We start from the raw sequence: 12097 nt of genomic DNA on the forward strand, positions 1-12097 counted from the left end.
ATTTTTGCCATGTTTTTTTTTTAAACTGGACCAATGGGTGTTCTAGAAGTGACATAAACATGATTTTAAGTGACTGCGACGATCTACAAGCGTTTTTTTTATGATCACCGATTCATCCAAAACACTGAACATTTTAAACCATAAAAAGGAATACCGTAAAACGGGATATTATTGATCAGCATTCGCTTCCGAAGGAAGTTGTTACTATATTCTTTTTTGTCATAAGTGACTATCTCGGGGAAGGGATTTGATCCCAGGATCCTCGGCGTGAGAGGCATATTTATGTACGATACAATATTCTGTGAAACTATATCTTAAATTGTACAAATACTTAGTTATGAGTTGCATTCATTTTAAAATATCCTGATCCCTAGTTACGCTTAAACAGGTTTTTGAACAGTTTAAAGCTAAGTTTTGTATATCAGAACCTTATCCAGAGCATTAACCATACAAGTTATTGTGGAAATTACCAATCAATGGGATATATTATTGTATATATATTTAAATTCAATAACTCGGTAAATTTGTATCCCTTGTTAAGGTTTATGTACAATTCGTTAAAAGCAAATTTAATGTAACAATAGGCTTGGTTATTTGATTGGGTTAATAAAAAATCTAATCCGGAAAAAAATCACCAGAAAATCGAATTTTAAATTTGACGGCCATTTCCAACGGGATAATATCGGATATCAAAAAAAGTTCATCATTTTGAAGCGATTTGAAACGCATTTGAAGTTTTGTCTGACTTGTGTATGAAATCGCGCCACTGTGCGACAGCAAGAGATGGAGAGTGAGAGCGCGCTCTCAGTGTTTACGGGCTTCAGTGCTATCAGATATTCGTTGATATAGGGGTTCAGCTGTTCTCAATGTAGGTACTTGTTTACAGCTTTGGTTGTAAATAGGCATTGCTTCAAGGGATTCGGCGCAAAACAAACTAATGACTTGACCCTACACTTGTAGGGTTGAGCGGTATGCCGAAGAATAATCTCAGTAGAGTTCGAAGAGTTTCACAAAGGCTTATGCTATGTAGATGACTGCACATACGCTAATAACTTGAACACATACGTGATATGAATACCATGATATTCAGTATCAAGGCAACTATTTGAAGCTTGTCTTGTCCTCAAAGACAATAACACTGCATCATTGGTTTACAAGTGCAGGAATATTCGCAGCTTCTACAGATTTTTTAAAGAAGTGTATTGGGGAAGGCAGAGCATAATGAGCACTGTGAGTTATCTTTTGTTTTGTAATACAGTCAACTCTCCTTTACTCGATATTCCGTGTCTTGATATTGAGTTAGAAAATCACAGTGAAAGTTTGTTCTCATGGCTACCTCGATGATCTCTTGGGTCACAGTTGCACTGGTTTTGTGTTCTGTAACTCGATAGGTACTTCCCTAACTTGATGGTCCCTATCGAGTTGTAGAGAGTTGACTGTAGCATTGATTTCTTATGTAAGGACGTCTTTTTTAGTTTTTGCATGAATATTTGGAACTCATTTTGGGAAAATTTTTCATTACGGCTGGTGCAAAAGCGAAATGGCTGGTACAGGTGTATAACTTTACTAATCCAGCCGTAGTTGTTTTATGTCGCGAGTTGATTAAAAGTGCAGAGTGAACTACGACTCAGGACCGTCGTGAGTTTGCAGATTTTTTTTTTTAAGCTGTGCATGGAATTATTGAAATCTCATTGAAAATTATGAATAACAAAGCTGAAATTGTATGTTTTGTTGTGAAGTGCGTGTTGGTAATCTACATCAAAGAAAAACGTAATATGCTAAACAGAATTTTATGCTCGTGCTTCGAATCGTCGACGCTTTTGTTATTTGAACGCTCGAACGTCGCTCATTGCCATGTGAAATCATCAAGATTCAAGATATTGAAAACTTCAAGTCGATTGGTCCCCCGAAGACCTGATGTTTGTGATGCTAGATCGAACGCAGCCATTTTATTGCTTTGGATTCGGTGAGATCTTTCATATTTGTACTCTAATAAAAGGTTTGCTCGCTGATAAATAGTCAGTGTTTTCAAGTCTCGTAATGACATGCAAAGGGTTCTTTAAACTCTGATGTTTTACATCAATTTTAATTCAGATGCTTGAGCAAATATAATCATGTCAAATATAATAATAATAATATCAACTGTTGCATATTTTTCTGAAGTCATCAACAAGCATGGTCCATGCTGACTCAGAGTCAATCAGTTGATTTAGTCTTAACATATTATGACGGAGTACTAATCTGAATTCTATTACGATTTGTGAATAACTATGTGCTTTGATACGATACGGTTTGTAAAATAAAAAGGGGGTAAGGGAATTAAACTTAATAATTTTTTCTCGTTTCAGAGAGCGAGTAATGGCGCTTTAACCTAGGCTTCCGAGCCAGGACATAAGGGAGAAATACCTGTGTCCCATCCCTGAAAGAAGAGTACCCAATGGAGTGTGCATTAACATTTTTAGCGACGTCACTCCCAACGATTCAAACTTTTTCCCTGAAATGAGACGGTTGGTACGGTTGTCCCCATTTCTTCCTTAAAACAATTCAAATACTTACGTCCATCATATTATTCATAAGTGGATAATCTGATAGCCGTGAACATTTGAGTTATCTTCAAACCCAAGTCTGCACAGTGGGCCTGGCCATTTTAATATTTGTATCATATCATCGATATGCTGCAAATATTAATGCTGACAAGAAAATACTAGAAGAAATTCCAGTATTTCCAGGATGCTCTTCAATATTGGCTGTGCAAGCGCTTAGAATAGAATAGAATAGAATAGAATAGAATATTTGGAACTCATTTTGGGTCCATATATTATCTCACAGATAATACGATCCAACTTCCGATCGAATCCGATTCATTCCAATTAATGGATTATTTGATTTTACTGGCGTAACCTGGGATGCATAACGGCTTTCCATCGAAAGAGCATTGAAATGTAAACAAGAATAAGGGTGATTATACTTAAACTTTACGACGTACGCTCATGCATGCGAAAAAAAAGATTGAAATTTCAATTTTTAGCATATTTTTGCAACTGGAATTGATTATTTCACTAAGCCTATTTTATACTACAATAATTTTTCATTCTAGAAAAAAAAAATGTGAGCCTTTTGAGATTCTCCGTCGCGTATTTTTCTGCATTTAGTTTGTTGAAATTGAAGACATGAACATGAAAAACTCTGAAAAATGACCAATATTACCCGAAAAAGTGTATGAATATCACTGTACTGCATTTTAAACCATGTTCCCCTATCATACCAAAATACTCACCTAGTATCTACAATAGGTGCATTGGATAAGCGATGATACCCAGTGATACCAAGGGTAGTGCGGTTGTTGTAACGGAGAAACGGAGAGGATGAGACGTGTGCTGCTCTGCTATTAGCAGTCAGTGGTGTAGCTTTTTTACGTATTTAGACGAACAATAATTGGAAACTGAGGGTCACCACCGATGTAACCAGCCCAGCAGCACGCGTCGACGATGTTGCTAGATGATATGCGATACAGACATCTCCGCCGTCGTCAGGTTTAGTTTGGATATAATGATGACGGTGATGACTGCTGTATCGTATGGCCACAGTATTGGTGCTGCTTGAGGGCGTTGAGTTGAGGGACTAGCAGCAGCGCCCGATTAGGCGAATTCGTGATGATGGCAATTTGAATGAATGGGTCATTGAACAATAGTGTTAGTGGAATGTAACTTTGAGCTAGGGTCGCTTGTTGGGCACGTTTTCTAATTTCAAACAACCCTTTTTTTTGATAAGCTTCGAAGCTGGGATTCGAAAAAGGACATAGCGGTAAAGAGTACGGAATGGTTATTACTGCATGTAGCAGAACGTGCTCTATCATTTTGAAAGTGTCGTTGGGGCGTGCTTTGGGACGCGAATGCTAAACGGAAGCGTTTGGTCTATGCAAACATTATCAGAAACATGGGAAAGGAAGCAATTGTGATTGAATGCTATGTGTATTGGCATCATTGCTTAGTATGAATACTAACACTATAATGTTTTATATATTCTACCGTTTATGCACGGTGTATATTGGTATCTCCAAAATATCCACCAAATGAAAGATTCGACCCTCTCTTTTCATTTGGTGCTAGAACGAAAATGATCTTTCGGGGATCATTTTCCCATACATATTTTGCGTAAAAAATACACCAAAAATAAGGGGTTTCCTTAAAATTTTGTTCGATAAATGGTGAACAAAAAAATTAGATAATGTTTTTTCCCGTTTATTTTCCCGAATTTATTCTACAAAAATGACTATGATCTTCATTTTCAATAGAATGATCTGAAAACTTCGGAAAAAAAGGCAGGTGTGCGTTTATATTTTTGAAAGTACTCAAAACCTTAAGTTCGTGTGTTCTATTGAATTCAAATCACATAAAAAGGGAAATCTCAAAGTTTGAGCAAAAACAATTAAGATTTTGAGGCCCGATCAGCTGTACTTACACAAGGAACCAGCCAGATTACTGTTCGGGACTAACAGACTCCTTCAGTGTATAAGTGCTGGTGTTCTTCTATTTTTAGTTGCAGAGTAGACCTATTCATATTTTCATAAATGTTTGGAAATTTTCCAGTCAACCAATATTTTGATTTTTCAGAAGTTCTGGCAAATAATTCAGTCAATTTGTAGAAAATTTAGGTGTGCCTAAAGTCAGTTATGTGGTTTTGGGCTAATTTCAAGCCTTAAAAATTCATAACTACCGAACGGAAGACCAAAAATCATCGGAAATACCTCTACATAGTAGTTGATTCATTTTTACGAACTTTTGTCGATCACAGTTTTATGATTGGAGCTAGTTTTTACATAGTTTGGTTGACGTTTGTGGTTCGAGGTTCTTGAAAGTCACTATTTTTGGAAAGTGATCTCTCAGAAAAACATCCTACCTATTCAAAATTCGGATTTTTAATTTCCAGAACTTGATGATTATAGATATCTAAAACTCAATCCCGTTTGAAGTTACAGTTTATGTTACAAAAATAAATTGTAGAAAATAGTATTTAGAAAACTCACCGTGAGCTTTATAGAATGTAAAAAATGAACACGTTAGCACTGCTTTTTCTCAGTCGATGATGATGATTGTTTTCAAATCGTTCTGATTCGTCAATGAAATGCGATCAAAACGATCATCACCCGGAAAGAAAAAGCAATGCTAACTTGTTCAATTAATTCATTCGACGGTGCATGTGTGAAATTACTATCATCAGTTGGCGATGCGGTGTTCGATGTTTGGGCATTTTTTGTAAATTATTGCGTCAAGCAACATGTAAGCTGTTAAGGCGGCGTCCACAAATTACGTAACGCTCTAGGAGGAGGGGGGGAGTTGGCTTAAGCGTTACGGCTCATACAAAAAATTAAAAATTTTCATATAAAAACGTTACGGACTGGGGGGAAGGGGTTCCAAAAATTGCACATTTTAGCGTTACGTAATAAATGGACGCTGCCTGGTTAATGAATCCATTGATTTATTACCTTTAAATAGTGGTAATCACGAGTGGTTTTGGTTTTCCACATGCTAGTCAAGATTTTTCAAACCTTGAAATAAGCCCAAAAACACATTTGAAGCATACTGAAATCTTTACCAAATGAACTGAAAATTTGACCAGACAATGTTCTTAGCATGAGAATTCAGAATACTGTTTGACCGGTAGATTTGCAGACATTTTTTGAAATATGAACAGGTATTTTGCAGACTAATGAGGGGAAGGGAGAGGAATTGACGTTGCATTTAAAAATGGCCCACTGTTGTCCGAATATATCCCTGCATATACGCCGGTTCATGTACGAGGGTGTAGGTTTTGGGGGTAAGGCAATTCGATGGCAGAGAGGCTTGCTTTGGTTAGCAGCATAGTAATAGTTTCCGGTTGAAATTCTTCCACCTTTAGAAAGTCCTCTAGAGTCGTACAGCAGTTTTCTCAGGAATTCCTCTTCTTCTTCTTCTTCTTCTTCTTCTTCTTTTTCTTGGCATTACGTCCCTGTTTCTCAGCTTAGTGTTCAAAGAGCACTTCCACAGTTATTAACTGAGAGCTTTCTTTGCCAAAGTTACCATTTTCGCAATCGTATATCGGGTGGCAGGTACGATGACACTCTATGTCCAGGGAAGTCAAGGAAATTTCCATTACGAAAAGATCCTGAACTGACTGGGAATCGAACCCAGACACCTTTAGCATGGCTTTGCTTTGTAGCCGCGGCCTCTAACCACTTGGCTATGGAAGGGATTCCTCCATGAACTACAAAAATACTTTCACGAAATTCCTGAAATTTGTGCAAAAATTACTACATGATTTTTTCAAGAAATACTTGAAAAATCATCTACGAGTTTTTTTTCAAAAATCTCTTCTTATTTCATGTGTCAAGGAATTCTATCAGGAACAGCTTCATGGATTTGTCCAAGAAATCTACTAAAAATATCCACAGGAAATTTATTCAAAATTTCTACACTAATTCTTCAAGTACTAGTAATAAAATTAAAGAATCATGCAAATTATAGTAGACCTAACTATGTTACCTCTGTTTGTTTGCACTTTTAAGTATATTCATATTTGAATTATGATAGAAAAAACTTTATGAATTGAAAATGAAAACAAAATGTTTGTATTTTTGAAATATGAATCAGATGCTGAGATTTTTTCAAAAGATATCGTAGATTTGAATAGTTTTAGTCACAGATATCACTGGAAGTATTTTTGAAGTGAGACATTTACTTAAAATTAGTCAACTAAAGTTTTTATTTGTGGAATCTGTTTTTTCACGAAACATAATCGACAAAACAAGTTCATTTTGGAATTTTGGTTACACGTGATATTGTCATTTATCATGATACCGTAATCCGGGGTAACATTGATCAGTTTTTAGGATATTTATTAAAAATTTAATTCAAAAATGCAAATGTTCTGAGTTTTATATTTTCAAAACAAGTACTGCCACCCATAGCTTGTGACTATATACTGTTTTTTTTTTTGAAAGATATAAGTATGTTTACAAAAATGTTTTATGTGATTTTTTCATTTAGCTGATATGGGGTAACATTGATCATCCATGTAAACAACGTTCGGTAAAATTGAAAATGTCGTTACTTACTTAAATCATGGCCCCTGAAGCCGAATATAATGTCCAAATGCTTACATCTCATTTACTTTTGGAGTTATTTTTAAATTAAAATCACCTCGAACAGCGGAATACGCCTAAAGGTAGGCAATTTCCTAAGGGAATTCTATATTCTTAACAGCAATTCGTCAATGTTTCCTAATTGAACATACTTATAAAAGTTTTGACAGCGGAATCGTTTTTGGCGATCCCAGTTTTAGTGAGAATCGCATTTTTCTTGCTCATATCGCTTGCAGAACTTATGTGAGACATGAATCTTCGGTAGTGTCACCCTTAACCATTGAAATCATTGTTTCGCAAACTTGACAAATTTACGCATAAAGCTAACGCAATTTTTGCAAAAATCTTAACTTTTAATAGCTCATAAATATACTGCTTCGCGTTGAAAAATGGGTTAACCAACGTGCGAAATTTGATTTTTAACCAACTTCGCAGCGTCGCAACTCGATTCTCAATAGTGCGCATAATGCACACGGTGAAGGGCATAGATGCGCACTATAGCGAAGCGACTCGCGAAGCGGCGAAGTTTGTCAAAAATCGAACTTCGCGCGTTGGTTAACCCATTTTTAGTCGCGAAGCAGTATATAAGAAAGAGAAGCAACATTTATGCTTTGGAAATGTTTCATCAATAAATGATGATACCAACTTATTACGAGATGAGTCATTCCGATCAATGTTACCCCGCTGATCAATGATACCCCGGATTACGGTACCAACGTTATTACTACTTTTGTCAAATTTTACTGACAAAATTCGGGTGCTATGGATTAAATCACTTATTGCAAAAAACGTAAAATTTCAAATAGGGCTGATATTTGTTTTTATGTCACGCACCATCCAACTCTTTCAAAAAGTCGAAAATTATGAAATGGAGAAAAAAATTTATTACGTTTTTGACTCCCATAAGATATTGGAAGTTTTTAAGTCACCAAGCCCGGTAAAAAGACGATCGAAAATGAAGCAAATTAAAACGCTTTTTTATCATGACTTAGTTCCATACAACTTAAAATAAAAGCTTGTTGAATTAGCTTATTGCATTCAATTTTTTAGTTTCTTTTTTTTTTGTAACACGTTGCGGAAATCTGTAATGTGATTGATGTGCGGATACGTTTCGTTACGTGACAATTTTATTTAGTGGTTTTCCTAATCTTACTGAACAAATATTGTAGTATTGCTAGTGAAGCTGAAAGATCAATGGACAATTCGTTGAAAAATAACATCAACTTAATTTTGCCGAAAATGTATCGGACTGATTTGCGATTCACGGCCAAATTACTGTTTACAATAGTAAACCTAATAATTTGACAAACTCCGAAAATTTAACTCAAAATGGCGTTTTATACATATATTCATTTAGGGGGGGGCGATTCTGAAATACGTTGGGCTCAATGAGGCGAAAGTCAAAAAAGTTTGGAAAATACTGATTTAAAACGTTTGTTTTAGAGTTTCCTCAGGATTCAGAGATTCATTCTAGATTTTCCAAACATTTCCTCCGAGGATAACTCCAGAAATGTGGAATAGATTATGCAAATTCCCTGCAATCCTGGAACAGTTGATGAAATTAATAATAACCTGGGGACGGACCTGGTGTAGTGGTTAGAACACTCGCCTCTCACGCCGAGGACCTGGGATCGAATCCCATCCCCGACATAGTCACTTATGACGTAAAAAGTTATAGTGACGACTTCCTTCGGAAGGGAAGTAAAGCCGTTGGTCCCGAGATGAACTAGCCCAGGGCTAAAAATCTCGTTAATAAAGTCAAATCAATCAATCAATAATAAATATTCGAAGATTTTTTGAAAAGAGTTCATGAACAAATCCTGAAAGCATTTCTGGAAATACTCCTGAAATATTATTGAAGGATATTTCTGTAAGAATTGTCATGAAACTCCTTTAAAAATTGGTCTAGAAATGTCTTGCGCGCAATAACTGTAGGTAAACGCAAAGGAATTTCTGGTGAAACTACTATAAGTTTCTGAAACATTATTGGAATAATTTCTCTAGAAATTATTGAAGGGTCTTTTATATCCACATACTAATACCATCCATACCCTTGGTATTGGTCCGCAAAACAGCGTTGATGAAATGATTATTGTACGATACATATCAATAGCACCTTCTGTGCTCTCCTCTCCTTTTTATTTTTTGTCGATGCACACAAAATTTCCAAAAACACAAAGATCATTCAAGAGTTGAAGAAAACTAGTAAAATGCCAGTTTTCGCGTATTGTGTTTTTGAGAATATCTCTAGCATACTGCAAAAAAATCTTCGAGAAATGTATATAATAATGCTTGAAAAAGGAATATCTTGATGAATTTCTTCCGGAGTCCCTAGATAATTTTTTGGAAGTGTCCTCGTTTCTTGTCTTGCGTTTCTTCGATAAGGTCCATTCAGTAACCCATTCAATATCAATTTTCAACATTTGAAGCTACTCATATGAAATCCCCAGAAGCATTCTTAGAGAAGTGTCCTTAAATGATCTCTTAGGATCGCTTAAATTTGAGAATCACTTTCTGTAGGAACTATTATTAAAACTGTGATTCGAGCTAAATTCGTGGAATTTCTTGAGGTATTTCTTAACGAATCCTTATCAAATTTTTCGGTAGCAATCATACAAAATTTGTTTGCAACGTTTCTTACGGAATTGAGTGTTAAAGGAATTCGAGAAAAGTGTAGGAAGATTTTTGACGAATTAAAAAAAAAAAAATCATTTATCTAAGTAATCTTTGATATATGGGCTTCGTGGCCATGCGTGCCGTCAAGAAGTTAAACGCTGGGAAGATTTCTGCTGTCACGAACATTCACTGTGAGCCCGGATTTTAAGAGTGTACAAACATGAAAAAAGCGCGTAATTGATCAAAACATATTTTCGCATTTCATCCAAGTTAACAACAATCGATTGAAAATATATTCTTGCACGTCCAAAAAGCAATATCACGTTAGCACCTTTTATTTCGATTGAATATAAGTATTGAAACACGCATCTTTTTACTCTTTTCAAGTAAAAAGGAAAATAAAATGCACAGAAAACTATGGCCCTTTTCCCATGTTCATCCAGAAAGATCGAAGGTGCACAACAAGAGAAAACTAGCGATATTCCTGAAGCCTGCCTTGATTGTCGTTGGTGAACTGGAGTTATCTTGCAGTTTGGAAAAAATCTGTTCCATATTTCGTGTGTAGTATCTGAGCCTCCCTCCCAGGTTAAACGTAACGTCTCTTTTTTCGATGACAACTCGAATTCTTGAAAAATTCGTAGTATGTTTTGCAAAAATTATATGTTTGGTCCTGTTTGTTTTTCTTAGAGAATCCTCCGATGAATGCCTGGATTAATCTCTAAAGTTATTCCTGCAAAAGCACTGTAAGAATTCCTAGAAAAAAAAGTTTTCCGCAGATAATTAATGGAGGAATTGTATGGTATCCGCCATATTAACCCCTCTACCGGCAGCTTCATTTTTTACCGCAAGAAAAAATTCAAATCGCGATAACTTTTTTGTTTCTTTTTTTGTTCTTGTAGTTTGCGAATCCGTGTCGATATTGATGATTGGTGATCTGGTTTTAAAGATATTCCAATGTTCCTTGGGGGACGGCCATTTTGTTTTACGTCAATTTATCAAAAAAAATAAAATGTGGGCTCTATAATGCCATGTAATAGGGAGCTACTCTGAAAAAATCATACAAATCGGTTAAGTATTCTTAGAGATATCTGAAAATTTCGATATGAGGTTTTTTGATGTTTTCAAGATCTTTATTTGGCCAGCGTGGCCAGTCACAAAAATGCTCATTACTCAAAGACGGCTGCACCAAATTGCTTCATTTTTTTCACAGCATACTCTTATTAATGTATTATTACAAAGAGTGAATATCCGAATACGATAAAAAGTCTGTAGCCAGTGTTGCATTTGAACGCGTTCAGTTTGCGTTCCAGTTCAAACTTTTGAACGAGGGATCAAGTAGGCTTGAACATTGAGCAGTTCAAAAATATGAACCCGTGCTAGCTGAAAATTGAACGCGGAATGAAAACTGTCGTCATGGCAGACACACGACTTATTTCAATGCTGTAAAGTTTTGCAAAGGTGTTAAAAGACATTTAAGGTGCCAAATATTTGTAACGATTGGAATTTAATAAGTTATGATGTAGTGTTTGTCGTGTTTTTAACTTCAATGTGCATTTTGATGGGAACGGGCCGTTCATGAGCAGGTGCAGAATCATGCACAAGAGTTCAATGTCTACTAGGTTCTCGTGCAAAATTAGAACGCGTTCAGTTCACTTTTGGCTTGCGTTTAGTTTAAAACGCATCACTGTTTGTAGCCTGAGATATATGTAGGTTATGGTTATGCGACGATACCCAAGGAATTTCGGAATATCTCTGGATCAAGATGACCAATGACCAATGTTGACGCAGATTCTTAAACTAGAAGTTGTTTGAGAACTTGTGAAATATGCGATGTTTTTCTTCGCTTGCTATGATCGTGCTTCGGAATCAATTGAGAACGAATTCTACAATGCCTGGCCAAGATGAAATACACATACGGTTAATGAGAATTCATTAGAAAATTTTGAACCCCTCCCCCCTCCGTAACACCCTTTGAATAATTTTTTTGAAATTTTGTATGAGTCGTAATTACAAAACTAAGCTTGAGCATACCCTTCTATTAGCGGTACATAATTTGTGAACGGCGCCTTACTAGTTACCCAGTGGAGAAAATGAAATTGGTCGCGATTATCCGTTGCTCTCATTGCGCAAACACAGGGTAAATATTCGTTAAATAGTTTTGTTTCACACAAAAAGTTCGAGTAAAATATGTGAAATAACTTTTGAGGTCATGACCACTCCCATAGACCGTTTTCAAATCGGTCGTCTCATTTATCTTCTGAACAGGCAACATTGCTGCATCTGGCTCGAAAGATAGCATTACATAAATCATAGCTACTATGTTTCACTGCATATATCCAGTGATGCCAGCAAATCAGCCCA

At 36.0% G+C, this 12097-nt stretch overlaps 1 protein-coding gene across 6 annotated transcripts in view; it reads left to right on the plus strand.

The window, feature by feature from the left end:
* LOC5572726 (protein tramtrack, beta isoform) overlaps positions 1-12097 on the plus strand; it is a 68630-nt gene that overhangs the window by 29508 nt on the left and 27025 nt on the right. The gene's annotated exons all lie outside the window — the stretch shown is intronic.

Source organism: Aedes aegypti, chromosome 1 (assembly GCF_002204515.2).
Source record: "Aedes aegypti strain LVP_AGWG chromosome 1, AaegL5.0 Primary Assembly, whole genome shotgun sequence".
NCBI classification, from domain to species: Eukaryota; Metazoa; Arthropoda; class Insecta; order Diptera; family Culicidae; genus Aedes; species Aedes aegypti.